Source organism: Arachis ipaensis, chromosome B6 (genome assembly GCF_059453495.1).
Source record: "Arachis ipaensis isolate K30076 ecotype BB chromosome B6, ASM5945349v1, whole genome shotgun sequence".
Lineage (NCBI taxonomy): Eukaryota > Viridiplantae > Streptophyta > Magnoliopsida > Fabales > Fabaceae > Arachis > Arachis ipaensis.
Genome location: NC_142441.1, coordinates 142,685,616 through 142,698,416, shown reverse-complemented (window position 1 = coordinate 142,698,416; position 12,801 = coordinate 142,685,616).

Genomic DNA, 12,801 nt, shown 5'->3' with positions numbered 1-12,801 from the left:
TTTTCAGACTGTAATATCCAGAACAACTTTTTTTTTTTAATTTATTTGTTTTATATTATTATAGATTTTGAATGACTTATTTTTCATGAGCTTTCAATGACAATCTTTTATAGATTATTTTCAATTATGTTAGACAGTCAAAAAATTATATTTCATTGTGTTATTAATTAGAAATTAAAACTCAAATATTATTAATAATATGATTCTTGATGAAATTATTTCCATATTGTTTTGGAGGCGAGATTAGAATTACTTGGTTTTAAAGTTGTAAAATATGAATTTGTAGGATTCAATATGAGATTGTGATGAATCTTCATCTTCTTGCTTTAAGTTAGCGTCTTCCTGATGGTGGAGATGGTGGAGTGTACTTACAACGAACTCGGATGACCAATTCAATGAGGTCCAAGAAATATAAGAAGTATAGGAAGAGTTTTAAGTGTACTGAAAACATCGGTGTTCTAGTTGTTTTAACCGTTGATCTGAATTATAAAAAATATTGTTCGGTAGGTCGGCTACCGAATGTTTCGGGTCAGAGTTCGAAGTGATGGAGGGGCTCGTCGGGTCACTGTCGTCCGGTCCAAGAGATGCGAGGTCCCGAGTACCTTGTGTGGAAAGAGGGGGGGGTGCCACCTGCAAAGACACTCCGACGCTCTTGTCAGACAATGTGCAGGCGGAAAGAGGGGTGATGTGAGAAATGTGACGTACCTCGGGGGAAGAGCCAGTCTTCCCCTTATATACATGTCAGTATTGGGCCCCTCTGGAGGGCAGGCCCATATTCCCAAGGACGCTGTCCCATAGCTGTGAGAGAGCCGTACGGGACGCGTGTCCGGGTCGGTTATGAGGCGTGTAGTCGGGCCCGGTGGAGCTCGGGTCGGGTTGACCCGTGGGAGCCCAAGGCCGTAACAGTGCCCCCGACGCACCAGTGATGGTCGTGAGGCGATCGGTGGTGCGTGATATCCTTGTTCGTGTGTTGTCGTCGAATCGGCTGACCGTGGAGGAGGCGCGTTTCTTGTGCGCGTGTCCCTTGGTCTGCTGGGGCGTTCGTTCGTCGCTTCGTTCTTCGTGCTGAGCATTAAATGCTCATAATGGGTTAAAACCCCACGCGTAAATACCATTTTGCCCCTATCTCTTTTCGCGCTCCTTGTGGTGGTTTTTAAACAGTTTCTTTCTCTTTTTCTCCTACCCTTGCCATTTTCACTTTCCTCTCTCCCTGATATCCAAAATTCCCTGTTCGAGCCTTCTCGTGCCTTCTTTTTCCTCTCAAGTTCCTGCAACCAACTCAGGTAATTTCTGCTTCCTCTTTCCTTGTATTTATGCCATATTTTACTGCTGCATAGTTGTTGTTTGCGATTGTTGCATGCTTGATTTACTTTAGCTGAATGGCCTTCCAATGGTGGGGTAGACGAATTAAGGGAGGGTACCATTCCTGGGTAGGTTTTAGGTGATTTGCGTGGTAGGCGTAGTTTTTAACTGTTTTTGGCCACGATCTGAGTTTGAAAAGGCGTAGTTTCTGACTTTCTGTGGACTCCCGACCTCATAGTCTAACGGAGTGGTACCCCGATGTAGGTATGCCTCGCATCGTTTCCCGGTCTTCTGGATCTGGCGCGGCCTACGACCCGTACGCCTGGGTGACTGACGATATCAGGAGCTCGCCCAACCAAATGGATTTGGAGGAGTTGACCGAGTTCCGGCAAGCCGGCTACTTGTGTGGGGGGACTGACGAGGAGGCCAACTACGAGGCCATTGTCCCTGCCCCCCCATGAGCGTATTTATGAGCTCAACTTCCACTCTCCTCGTGTCCCCGATTGGATTTGGTTTTACAAGTCCATGTTCACACAAGTCGGCGTTTGGATACCGTTCTACGACTTTCAAATGGCGCTGCTGAACCGGATATCCGTCCCCCCTTCTCAGCTTCATCCGAACAGCTGGGCTTCGATCCGCTGCTTCGAAATGGTTTGTGAGCATCTAGAGCTGCCGGTGTCGGTGGACGTCTTCCTCTTCTATTTCAACCTTACCAACCCTTCCAAACAGGGGAAGGCGAGGAAAGGGTTTCTTTCTTTCCGTTCCGCCCAGGGTAGGAGAATTTTTGGCCTTTTTGAGGACTCCTACCATGGTTTTAAAGATAAGTACTTCAAAGTTCATCCCGTCAAAGGTCGTCACCCCTTTTGGTTGTCGTTAGAGGGGGAGCGCCTTATCCAGACTTATTGGAGTTTTGGTGCGGGGTCGAATCCTTTCATCAAGGTTACGTACAAGAGGTTGTCGGCTGTAGATAAGCAAATAGCTGACGTTCTTTTTGCTATTTTTGAAAAGAACCCCGTGAACCCTCATCTTCTTATGGGTGAACGGGAGGCCGCCAGGAGCTATATTCGTGAGTTGTCTTCTTTGTTTGCCCATGTTTCTTTATTGTTGTTTTTCTTTTCCCGATCTAACGACTAATGTACCTGTTGTTTGTTGCAGTGGAAATGTCTGCCACCGTGACCGGTCTTGAGAATCTGATGAAGACCTTTTTTGAAGCAAGTGACGACGAGAATGCCGAAGAGAAGGATGTCGGTAAGTCGGAGGGTCATTCAGGGGAGAAGGAGAATCAGGCTGTGCCTTCTCCCCAGGATGCGCCTTCTCCCCAGGATGCCGACGTGTCGGGAAAACAGGCTGCAGGGAGCCAGGTTTCCCCTACCCGTGAGGAAGGGCCCGCTGAAGGGCACGCGACCCTCACCCCCCAGCCGGACAGTGACGTGGAGCTTATCCATACTCCTAAGAAGCGAAAGATGTCTTCCAGCCCGGAAGGGGCCCTTACCATAATGGAAAGGAACTTTGATGCTACCAAGTTTATTGACTCCCAGTTGATACCCGGGACAGAGGAGCATTTTCATGAGACCGAACTGTCCGGGCAAGCGAGGTGGATGTATCGCACCTTGCTTCGCGGGGCCGTGATAGCTCGGAAGGCTGAATTCGAGTTATCGGGAATGGAGGCACTCCGGAGGAAGCTCGAGTCCTCTGTTAAGGCGAACAAAGGCTTCAAGACTCAAGTTGAGCTCCTCCAGGGTCAGCTGTCCGAGATGGGGGGAAGCTTAGCGCTGCTGAGGAGAAATCGTCATTTGTTGCGGAGAGGTTGAAGGCGTCCGATGAGACCGTGGCCCGGCTTCTTGAGCGTGAGATGACATTGGAGGGTCAGCTGAATGCCGCTCAGGGTCGGGTTGTCGCTTTGGAAAAAGTGCGGGAGCAGGCCATCTCGGAGGCGAAAATCGCAAAAGCTGAAGCCGCTGAGCTTAGGAAGAAGCTTAAGGTGACCAGGGAGCAAGGGAAGAACGCCATCTCGATGACCGAAGATGCCCTGAAGGCTCAGCTGAGGATCGCAGCTCCTGATTTTGACACGTCGTCAATTGGCGTTTTCAAGACTATCCAGGACGGAAAGATTGTTGACATGCCGAGGAAGTGAGGCCTTGTAACTTAGGATATTTTGTAACGCGTTTGCTGAACAAATTATTGCTCGTTTTTTGTTTTGACTCTTTATAAGTTATACTTATTCGGTCGTTTGGCCGGGTTGCCGTTTGCTATATTTGTTGTCGTTGTTTCTTTCGGGGGTGGGCTCGCGCCCGTTTCCCCGTTTTATGTTTGTTGTGGCTTGGATCACCGTGGTCGAGTTGTCGTCGTAGTTGGCTTTGGCCATAAGGAAAATGGCCCCCGGGGTGATCAGTCCCGGTCTGCCGTCTTAGGGGGCGTCCGTGCGCGGCGCACGTAGGAAAGTAGTAGTAAAGCACGAAAATTTTTGACAAGTATGAGTTAGTCGTTAGCTAAACGAATTAATCAATACGGTGAGTAAAAATAAAAAGACAGATCATCATGCGAACAAGGCGAATATTTACAATTTGTTTGGGTTTCCGGGTCGGCGAGTCGTCTGGTCATGAGTAGAACCTTCTTAGGCTACCCGTATTCCATGTTCTGGGTATTTCCTTGCCGTCGAGTCTCTCGAGCTTGTAAGCACCTTTGCCGAGTACCTCCCTTACCCTGTAGGGACCTTCCCAATTTACCGCCAGCTTGCCTTCCCCTGGGGTCAGGACGCCGATGTCGTTGCGTCTCAGGACGAGGTCCCTTTCCTTAAAATCTCGCTTGAGGACTTTTGCGTTGAAACGCAGGGCTATCCTTTGTTTCAGTGCCGTTTCTGATAGGTGATCCATCTCCCTGGTTTCCTCAACCAGGTCCTTTTCGACCGCTTCGCTCATTCCCGCGAGTAGTAGTCGGGGGCTCGGTTCCCCGATTTCGACTGGTAGTACCGCATCGACCCCGTATGTTAGGCGGAAGGGAGTTTCCCCTGTAGCGCTTTGCTCAGTTGTCCGATAAGACCATAGGACGGAGGCGAGTTCGTCAGCCCATGTTCCCTTCTTATTGTCTAAGCGCTTCTTTAGACCAAGAAGGATGACCTTGTTTGCGGCTTCTACCTGCCCGTTTGTTTGGGGATGTTCTACCGAGGAGAACTTCTGCTTTATCCCTAGGCCAGAGAGGAACTCCATGAACTTCTTGTCCGTGAATTGGGTCCCGTTGTCTGAGATAACGACTTCCGGGATACCGAAACGGGTTATCACCTGCTTCCACATGAACTTTCGACAGTTGGAGGACGATATCGTAGCCAGCGGTTCAGCCTCCACCCATTTGGTGTAGTAGTTGATGGCGACAATGAGGTATTTGACTTGTCCTGGGCCGACCGGGAAAGGCCCCAGGAGGTCGACTCCCCATTGTGCGAAAGGTCGAGTAGTCGTCAGAGAGTTTAGCTCGGAGGCCGGTGCCTTGTGGAAGTTGGCGTTTTGTTGACACTTTATGCATTTTTTGACAAATTCCTTTGAGTCTTTCATCATTGTTGGCCAATAGTATCCTGCTCAGATGAGCTTCCTTGCTAGGGCTTTGCCCCCGATGTGGTGTCCGCAACACCCCTCATGGACTTCTCTAAGCACGTAGTCCGTCTGGTCGGGGTGCAAACATTTCAACAAGGGTTGGCTGAGTCCCTTTTTGAATAGTTGTCCCTATATAATCGCGTATCTGGCCGCCTCCCTTCTTAAGGCTTTGGCTGCTTTCTCATCTTCAGGCAACTTGCCGATTTCCAGGAAGTTGGTGATGGGGTCTAGCCATGAGGGGCTTGACTTCGTCAAATGGAGGGCGACCGTTGGTTCCTTCACCATGCCTTGGATGAGGGACCGGTTACCCGATCCTGACTTTGTGCTTGCCAGCTTAGACAGGAGGTCTGCTCGTGTGTTCCTTTCTCTTGGGACGTGTTGGACGATGACTTCCTGGAACTGACTCGTTATTTCTTTAACCTTTTCCAAGTATTTTTGCAGGAGGGGATCCCGGGCTTGGTAGCTTCCGTTCACCTGCGAGGTGACAACTTGTGAGTCGCTGCATACTTCGACCTTTGTCGCTCTGACTTCCCGAGCTAGTATTAATCCGCCCAAGAGAGCTTCATATTCTGCTTGGTTGTTCGACACTGGAAACTCGAACCTAGTCGATTGCTCATAGATGACCCCTGCGGGGCTTTCTAAGATGACCCCTGCTCCCCCGGACGTTTGGTTGGAGGCCCCGTCAACGTGGAGCCTCCATCGTGTGCCCGTTTCCTCGGGGGGTCCCCCGTCACCTCTACCAGAAAGTCTGCCATTGCCTGGGCTTTGATTGCATGTCGGGGTTCATATTGTAGGTCGTATTGGGAGAGCTCGATGGCCCAGGTCATCATCCTACCAGCCAAATCAGGTTTTTCCAGTACTTGGCGAATCGCCTGATCCGTCCTCAGGACTATACGATGGCTCTGGAAGTATTGTCTTAACCTTCGGGAAGAGACCAGTAGCGCCAGCGCCAGTTTTTCCAACTTGCTGTATTTCAATTCTGGTCCTTGGAGGACCCTGCTCACGAAGTACATGGGTTGTTGGGTCTGCCCTTCTTCTCTAACGAGAACCGTGGCAAGTGCCTCCTCGGTTACTGATAAGTAGAGGTAGAGTGGTTCTCCGGCCTTGGGTTTTCCGAGGACCGGTGGTGCCGCTAAGATTTGCTTGAAGTGGTTGAATGCCTCTTCGCATGTTGGGGTCCATTCGAACGTCATTCCTTTTTTCATTAGATTGAAGAAAGGCAGAGCTTTCGCTGCTGACGCGCCGAGGAATCGGGATAAAGCCATTAACCTCCCGGCGAGACGTTGGACGTCTTTGATACAACCCGGGCTCTTCATCTGGAGAACTGCTCGACACTTCTCTGGGTTGGCTTCTACTCCTCTTTGAGTAATCATGAATCCCAGGAACTTTCCGGCCTCCATGACAAACGCGCACTTGAGCGGATTAAGCCTCATGCCGTGTTGTCGTAGGGAGGAAAAAACGCCATCGAGGTCACTCAGGAGGTCGTCGGGTCGTGTGGTCTTTGCGAGTATATCATCTACGTAGAATTCTACTGTTTTGCCTATAAGTTCACTGAATATCCTATTCATCAGCCTTTGGTACGTGGCCCCAGCATTTTTCAGACCAAAAGGCATTACCTTGTAACAATAGGTTCCTCCTGGCGTTATGAACGCCGTTTTTTCCTCGTCGAGTCGGTGCATCGGTATCTGATTGTATCCTGAGTAGGCATCCATGAAGCTCAGATATCGGTACCCCGCCGCTGCGTCGACGAGTGCGTCGATGTTAGGTAGGGGGTAGCAATCCTTAGGACACGCCTTGTTGAGGTCAGAGTAGTCTACGCACATTCTTCATCTCCCATTGTGCTTTTTAACCAGGACCACGTTCGACAACCAGGTCGAGTAGTCTAGTTCTCGGATGAATCCTGCTTCTAGGAGGCTGGCCGTTTGCCTGGCTACCTCTTCTGCCCTTTCTTGCGACATTTTTCTCCTCCTCTGGGCTACTGGCTTGGTTCCCGCCTTGACGGCCAGATGATGCAATATGAGCTGGGATCTATCCCGGGCATATCGGCAGGCGTCCAGGCAAAGAGGTCGGCATTGGCCCTGATCATTTCCATTAAAGGCTCCTTCATTTCATGGGGGAGGTTCCTGTTTATGAATGTGAATTTATCGTCCTCCTCGCCGACCCTGAACTTTTCCAAGTCTCCTTCTGGCTCTGGTCTAGGTTTGTCGTCTATCCTGGCGTCCAGGTCAGCAAGGAAGACCCCAGATGCTTCTTTGGATTTTTTCCTGAGAGAAAGGCTGGCGTGGTCGCAAGCGACCGCCGTTTCTAAGTCGCCTTTGATGGATCCTACGGATCCGTCATCAGTGACAAACTTCATCACCAGCAGCTTTGTGCTAATGGCGGCCCCCAGGTCGTTGATGGTTTTTCTTCCTAGGATGATGTTATAAGCCGTGGAGTCTCGTAATATTACGAAGTCCGCCATGACTGTTCGTCGCTTTTGCCCCTGTCCCACAGAGGTCGGGAGTGAGATGATTCCATCCGGCTTGATGAAGTGGTCCCCCAACCCTACCACACCGTGCTGGTGGGTCGTCAGGTCGGTGTCCCTTAGTCCCAGGACATTGAAAACGTTTCGAAACATGATGTTTGAGTCTGCCCCCGTGTCTACCAGGATTCGTTTGACGAGGCCCGTTCCGACCCTGGCCGTGATGACCATGGGCGGACTTTCCGGTGCCTCGTCAAACCATTGGTCCTCTGGGCCGAAGAAGATGGGCGGGGTACCTCGGAAACTTCTACCTGCCGAGGTGGAGACCGCTAGGACCTTGGCGTCTTTTTTCTGTGCTGACTTTGACCTTGGGGCGGTATTCCTGGCCGTTACCACGTTTACCACCGTAAGCCCGTGGTCGTCACCCTCTGGTTCCTGCCGTCGCCTTGTTGACCGGGATCTATCTTCGCTATCGTGGTCCCGGTTACGTCTCCTTGGTTCCCGTATAAGGTGGGAGAAGTCGGCAAGTTTCCCATCCCTGATAGCTTGCTCCAGGGCGTCTTTTAGGTCGAAGCAGTCTTGGGTCTTGTGTCCATAACTCTTGTGGTACTCGCAGTAGAGGTTCTTGTTTCCTCCCGTCCTGTCCTTCAAAGTTCGGGGCTTTGACAGTATCCCCTTTTCCGCTATCTGTTGGTAAACTTCGGTGATTGGCACTGTGAGGGGGGTATAATTGGTGAACTTCCCAACTCGGGAGAACGGTTTGGGTGTTTTACTCGGACCGCCGTCCCTGGCGTGTTCCTTTGGTTTTTCTCTGCCTTCATAGTGCCGGGCTTGGTTGTAGGCGGGCTGCCGCTTATTGGCAGCCACGACCCGGCTGACTTCTTCGTCGTTGATGTATTCTTTGGCCACGCATTGGATCTCTTGCATTGTCCAAACGGGCTTTGTGGTAAGGTGTTTCCTGAAGTTCTCATTCGAGAGCCCGTTCGTCAAGCATAGGCTTGCCACCGAGTCCGTTAGACCGTCAATTTCCAGGCACTCGTCATTAAAACGGTCCAGGTATTTCCTGATCGGCTCTCCGGGTCTCTGTGTCACCCCTAGCAAATTGATTGGGTGTTTAGCTTTGACGATCCTGGTCGTGAATTGGGCCAAGAAGGCGTGGCTGATGTCGGAGAATTGAGTCACCGAGCCCTGCGGGAGGTTGTTGAACCACCGTATCGCCGGGCCCGCCAAGGTGACCGGGAAGGCGCGACATCTGACCTCGTCTCCTACCCCTTCCAGGTTCATTCTGACCTCAAAAGTCGTCAAGTGTTCTAGGGGATCTTGTGTTCCATCATACTTCATGTCCGTTGGCTTGTCGAAGTGTTTCGGCAGCCGGACCTCGAGTACGGAACGGTGGAAAGGGGTCGCTCCTATTATCACCGGTCCCCGGGTAGTTCTCCCCAGCTCGTCATTCTCCCGGCGGGCGTCCTCTTTGCCTCTGTTCGACGCACGCCGTCTCTCGTGTCGGGCGTAAATGATGGGGTCCCGACTTCTTCTTCTGGCTCGTCATCGTCCCCCCGTGCTCTCCGACTCGTATTGGGGGCTGGGTGAGCGCCTCGAGCGGCTCCTTGAACGGGAGCGGGTGGGGCTCCGCTCCGGGGTGCGTTGGTCGCGTTCTCTCTCGGCTAGCCGGCGCTCTAAGTCTTGCATCCTATGGCGCAACTCTTGCATTATCCTGGCGTGGTTGTCGCCAGTACCTCCGAAGGGACGTCTTTCGTGAGTCTGCGTCGTGTCCCTCGGGGGCGACCTCTGCTGTTGTCGGGTTTCTGTCGAAACGGCGCCTCCCCCAAGCACGGGAGGCGCGGCCTCGCTACCTGTCCCAGTCTGGACTAGTACGAAGTCCATGGACGAGTCCCCACAGACGGCGCCAATGTTCGGTAGGTCGGCTACCGAATGTTTCGGGTCAGAGTTCGAAGTGATGGAGGGGCTCGTCGGGTCACTGTCGTCCGGTCCAAGAGATGCGAGGTCCCGAGTACTTTGTGTGGAAAGAGGGGGGGTGCCACCTGCAAAGACACTCCGACGCTCTTGTCAGACAATGTGCAGGCGGAAAGAGGGGTGATGTGAGAAATGTGACGTACCTCGGGGGAAGAGCCAGTCTTCCCCTTATATACATGTCAGTATTGGGCCCCTCTGGAGGGCAGGCCCATATTCCCAAGGACGCTGTCCCATAGCTGTGAGAGAGCTGTACGGGATGCGTGTCCGGGTCGGTTATGAGGCGTGTAGTCGGGCCGGGTGGAGCTCGGGTCGGGTTGACCCGTGGGAGCCCAAGGCCGTAACAAATATATATAATATATATTAATTGAAATCAACAGTTAAAACAATTGGAACACTGGTTTGAAATCTTTCCAGAAGTATATTAAGCACTTTATTTATAGTGTTTGCAAGAAAAATTCTGAAGAAATCTATAGATAGAGTTATGCTCTTTAATTTGTGGGTCGGTATGCCCTCGAGAGACTCCTTTTTTGGACAAACCACTGCTCTAAGCCTCATTCATTTGAAAGCTGGGTTGTAATGTTGTCCCACTCGAGAACCTATATTAGTATGGTTTTTGAGTATTGTGTTCCGCAATGGCCCAAGATTATTTGCAAAAGTTTGTGGTTCTGCATAAGCATAAAGCAAAATTTTTTGCCTGTTGTACTTATCCACTCGACACACTGTAAATGACAAGGGTATAAATGTATAATGATTTACGCATTTTTTTGGCGTTATAGTTAATCTTTTATATTTTTTTCTTCATGGTGAAAAATCTTCAAGTATTACTATTATGTCCCCAACTCGATTCTAAGGTGAAAACCTCGGATATCTTCCTTGATAAGATGCTTAATGCTTGGGAGTTCTAAAAATAGAGACTGGGATCAAGAAAAGATGGTTGTATTTCGCTTGGAGCTTTTTCATTTATAAACATAAATCCGTTCATCGTAAGATCATAACTAACGTCATTAGTAGTCTTAATAAGATGGCAGAGTTTGTTTGTTTAATTCAGTAGTGATTACGATTTCTACTTACTGTATGCAGGTATTTTTCTTTTTTAAAAGGATAACTAATAAGATAGAATTTATGATGCGAAATTTTTTATGAAAAGGTCAATTTGATAGTAGATGTGTGAATCTAGTTAACTGGAAGGTATTGGTCACTACTAAAAAATTTGGAGGTCTTGGAATTAGAGATCTTTTTTGTATTAATATTGTTTTTCTTGAAAAGCTAGTTTGACAACTTTTTCACCATCCTGAGAAGCTATGAGTTCAACTGTTGACGAAGAAATACCATTCCTCTAAGGATGAATGCTTCAGTCGGTCTCGAGGCAGGGGATCTTATATTTGGAAGAGTATATGTCGAGTTTGGGATATCTTAAAGGAAGATTTTATTTAATGCATTGGGAGTTTGGAACAGAACTTTTGGTTTTCTAAATGGAGAAGAGAGGGGCGACTGTGCCATGAGATGGATTGTGTTCACATTTTTGATTCGGATCTCCGGATGATCGGATCTTTAACCTTTGGTCATCTGGACAGTGGAACCTTGAGTTATCTATTCTCCTCTGAATCAGTCTTTGGAGAGCAATATTAACTCCTACAACTTGTTCAAGCTGGTTCAGAGGTCGGTTGATGTTGGATTGGTGTGGCTTCAAAAGCTTATGACGCTCGTAGAGGTTATTTGTGGCTCAGTAAGAAGAGTTGGGAGGACAGGGGGAATCATCTTTGACTTTGGCGTCAATATGTTCCGAAAAAGCACAAATTATTGGCCTGGCCATGTTTTTGGGAGGCTCTTCCTACTGTTGTATTTCGTTTTAGGAGAGACATTTCGCATACGGATAGCTGTCCACGATGTTTCTTAGATCAGGAATCGGTTTTACATTACATTTGGGATTGTCCAAAAGCCTAGCTAGTTTGGCAAGGTTTGGAGATCTCCGGTCAATCATTGGATTTGATGAGTTGGTTCTTACATAATAGCAAACAACACCCCTTTAGATTCTTTTCTGATATATGGTGGATTTGGCGTTCAAGGAATAACGCGATCTTTCATTCCTACGAGCCTTGGATCACGGACAAGGTGATTGATATTGCTTTGTTCTTGGAAAAGGAGCACCGGAATATTTTTGAGTTACAACGAGTGTTTATCTCTTCCACCATTAGTGGCTTTTGGATTTCCTCCTCGGTGGGTACCTTTAAGATTAATTATGATGCTAGCTATCCTGACAATAATGTACGGGTTGATTTTGCCTGTGTTAGCAGAGATTAAAAGGGAAGGTGGCAACGAGACTGTCTGAAAATAATTGAGAATTATAATATTCTGCAAGGAGAGTTGTTTGTTATTTGAAGAAGCTTTATTTTAATTTGAAACTCGACACAAAGAGATATTATATGTGAGATAGACTGTATAGAGATCTTTATTATCATCAATAATTTACAGGATTGCTCTGGTTTTATTGATTTTTTGATATTAAAAATCCAAGATATCAAGTCTTAAAAATGGCATGTTGATCTCCGATTAATTTTGAGAAATGTAAATACAATAGCAGACACTGTAATAAAAATGACAATAAAGACCCTTTCTCTCCAAGTAATATATATATAGCTTATTTATCATTGACTACTCGATACACAAGTTCTTTATGTTTTCCTCTGCATAATTTCTTTTTTCTGTCAATTGCAACACTTTGCACATATATGTTTCTATCTCACGATCACTTCAAAACTTTACAGTTTGCGAATGTGCAATACCTATATAAGAGTTATATAAAACTAGCGGTTTAACAGGCACGAAAAAAACATTTTTATATTTTTATTTTTAAAATAATAAATTTAATATTAATAATTAAAAAATAAATTATAAAAAAATAAAATATTTAAATTATTAAATATGTGTAGAAAGTATAAAATAAATAAATTTAAATTAAAAAATTAAAAAAATATGTTATTATTATACATAACAAAATCAAGATAAAAATTTATTAACATTATTTATAAATTAATTATTTATATATTAAATTATTTATTTTGTCAATTCTATTTAATTTGAAGTAAATTTAAAAATTTATATTTAAAATACTCTTTTTTATATATATAATTCTAATAAATAAAAAATTATTTTTTTAATCTTATATTAAACATCTTTAATTATTTTTAATTTTATTATTATTTTAAAATTATTAATTTTTATTTTGATTATATCATCTCATCATATTAATTTTTGGGTAAAGTATATTTTTTGTCCCTAAAGTTTGGCAAAGTTTCAAAAATAACCCTAAGTTTTATTTTGTTTTAATTTTGTCCCAAAAGTTTTCGATTTGCATCAGATATATTCTCGACGGCTAAATTTTCAAAAAATTTAAGACCAATCTAACAATAATGCATGAAAATTATGCATGATTTTCTTGTGTTGAGGGTTGTTCTTATGAAATTATTGTTGAATTAGTTT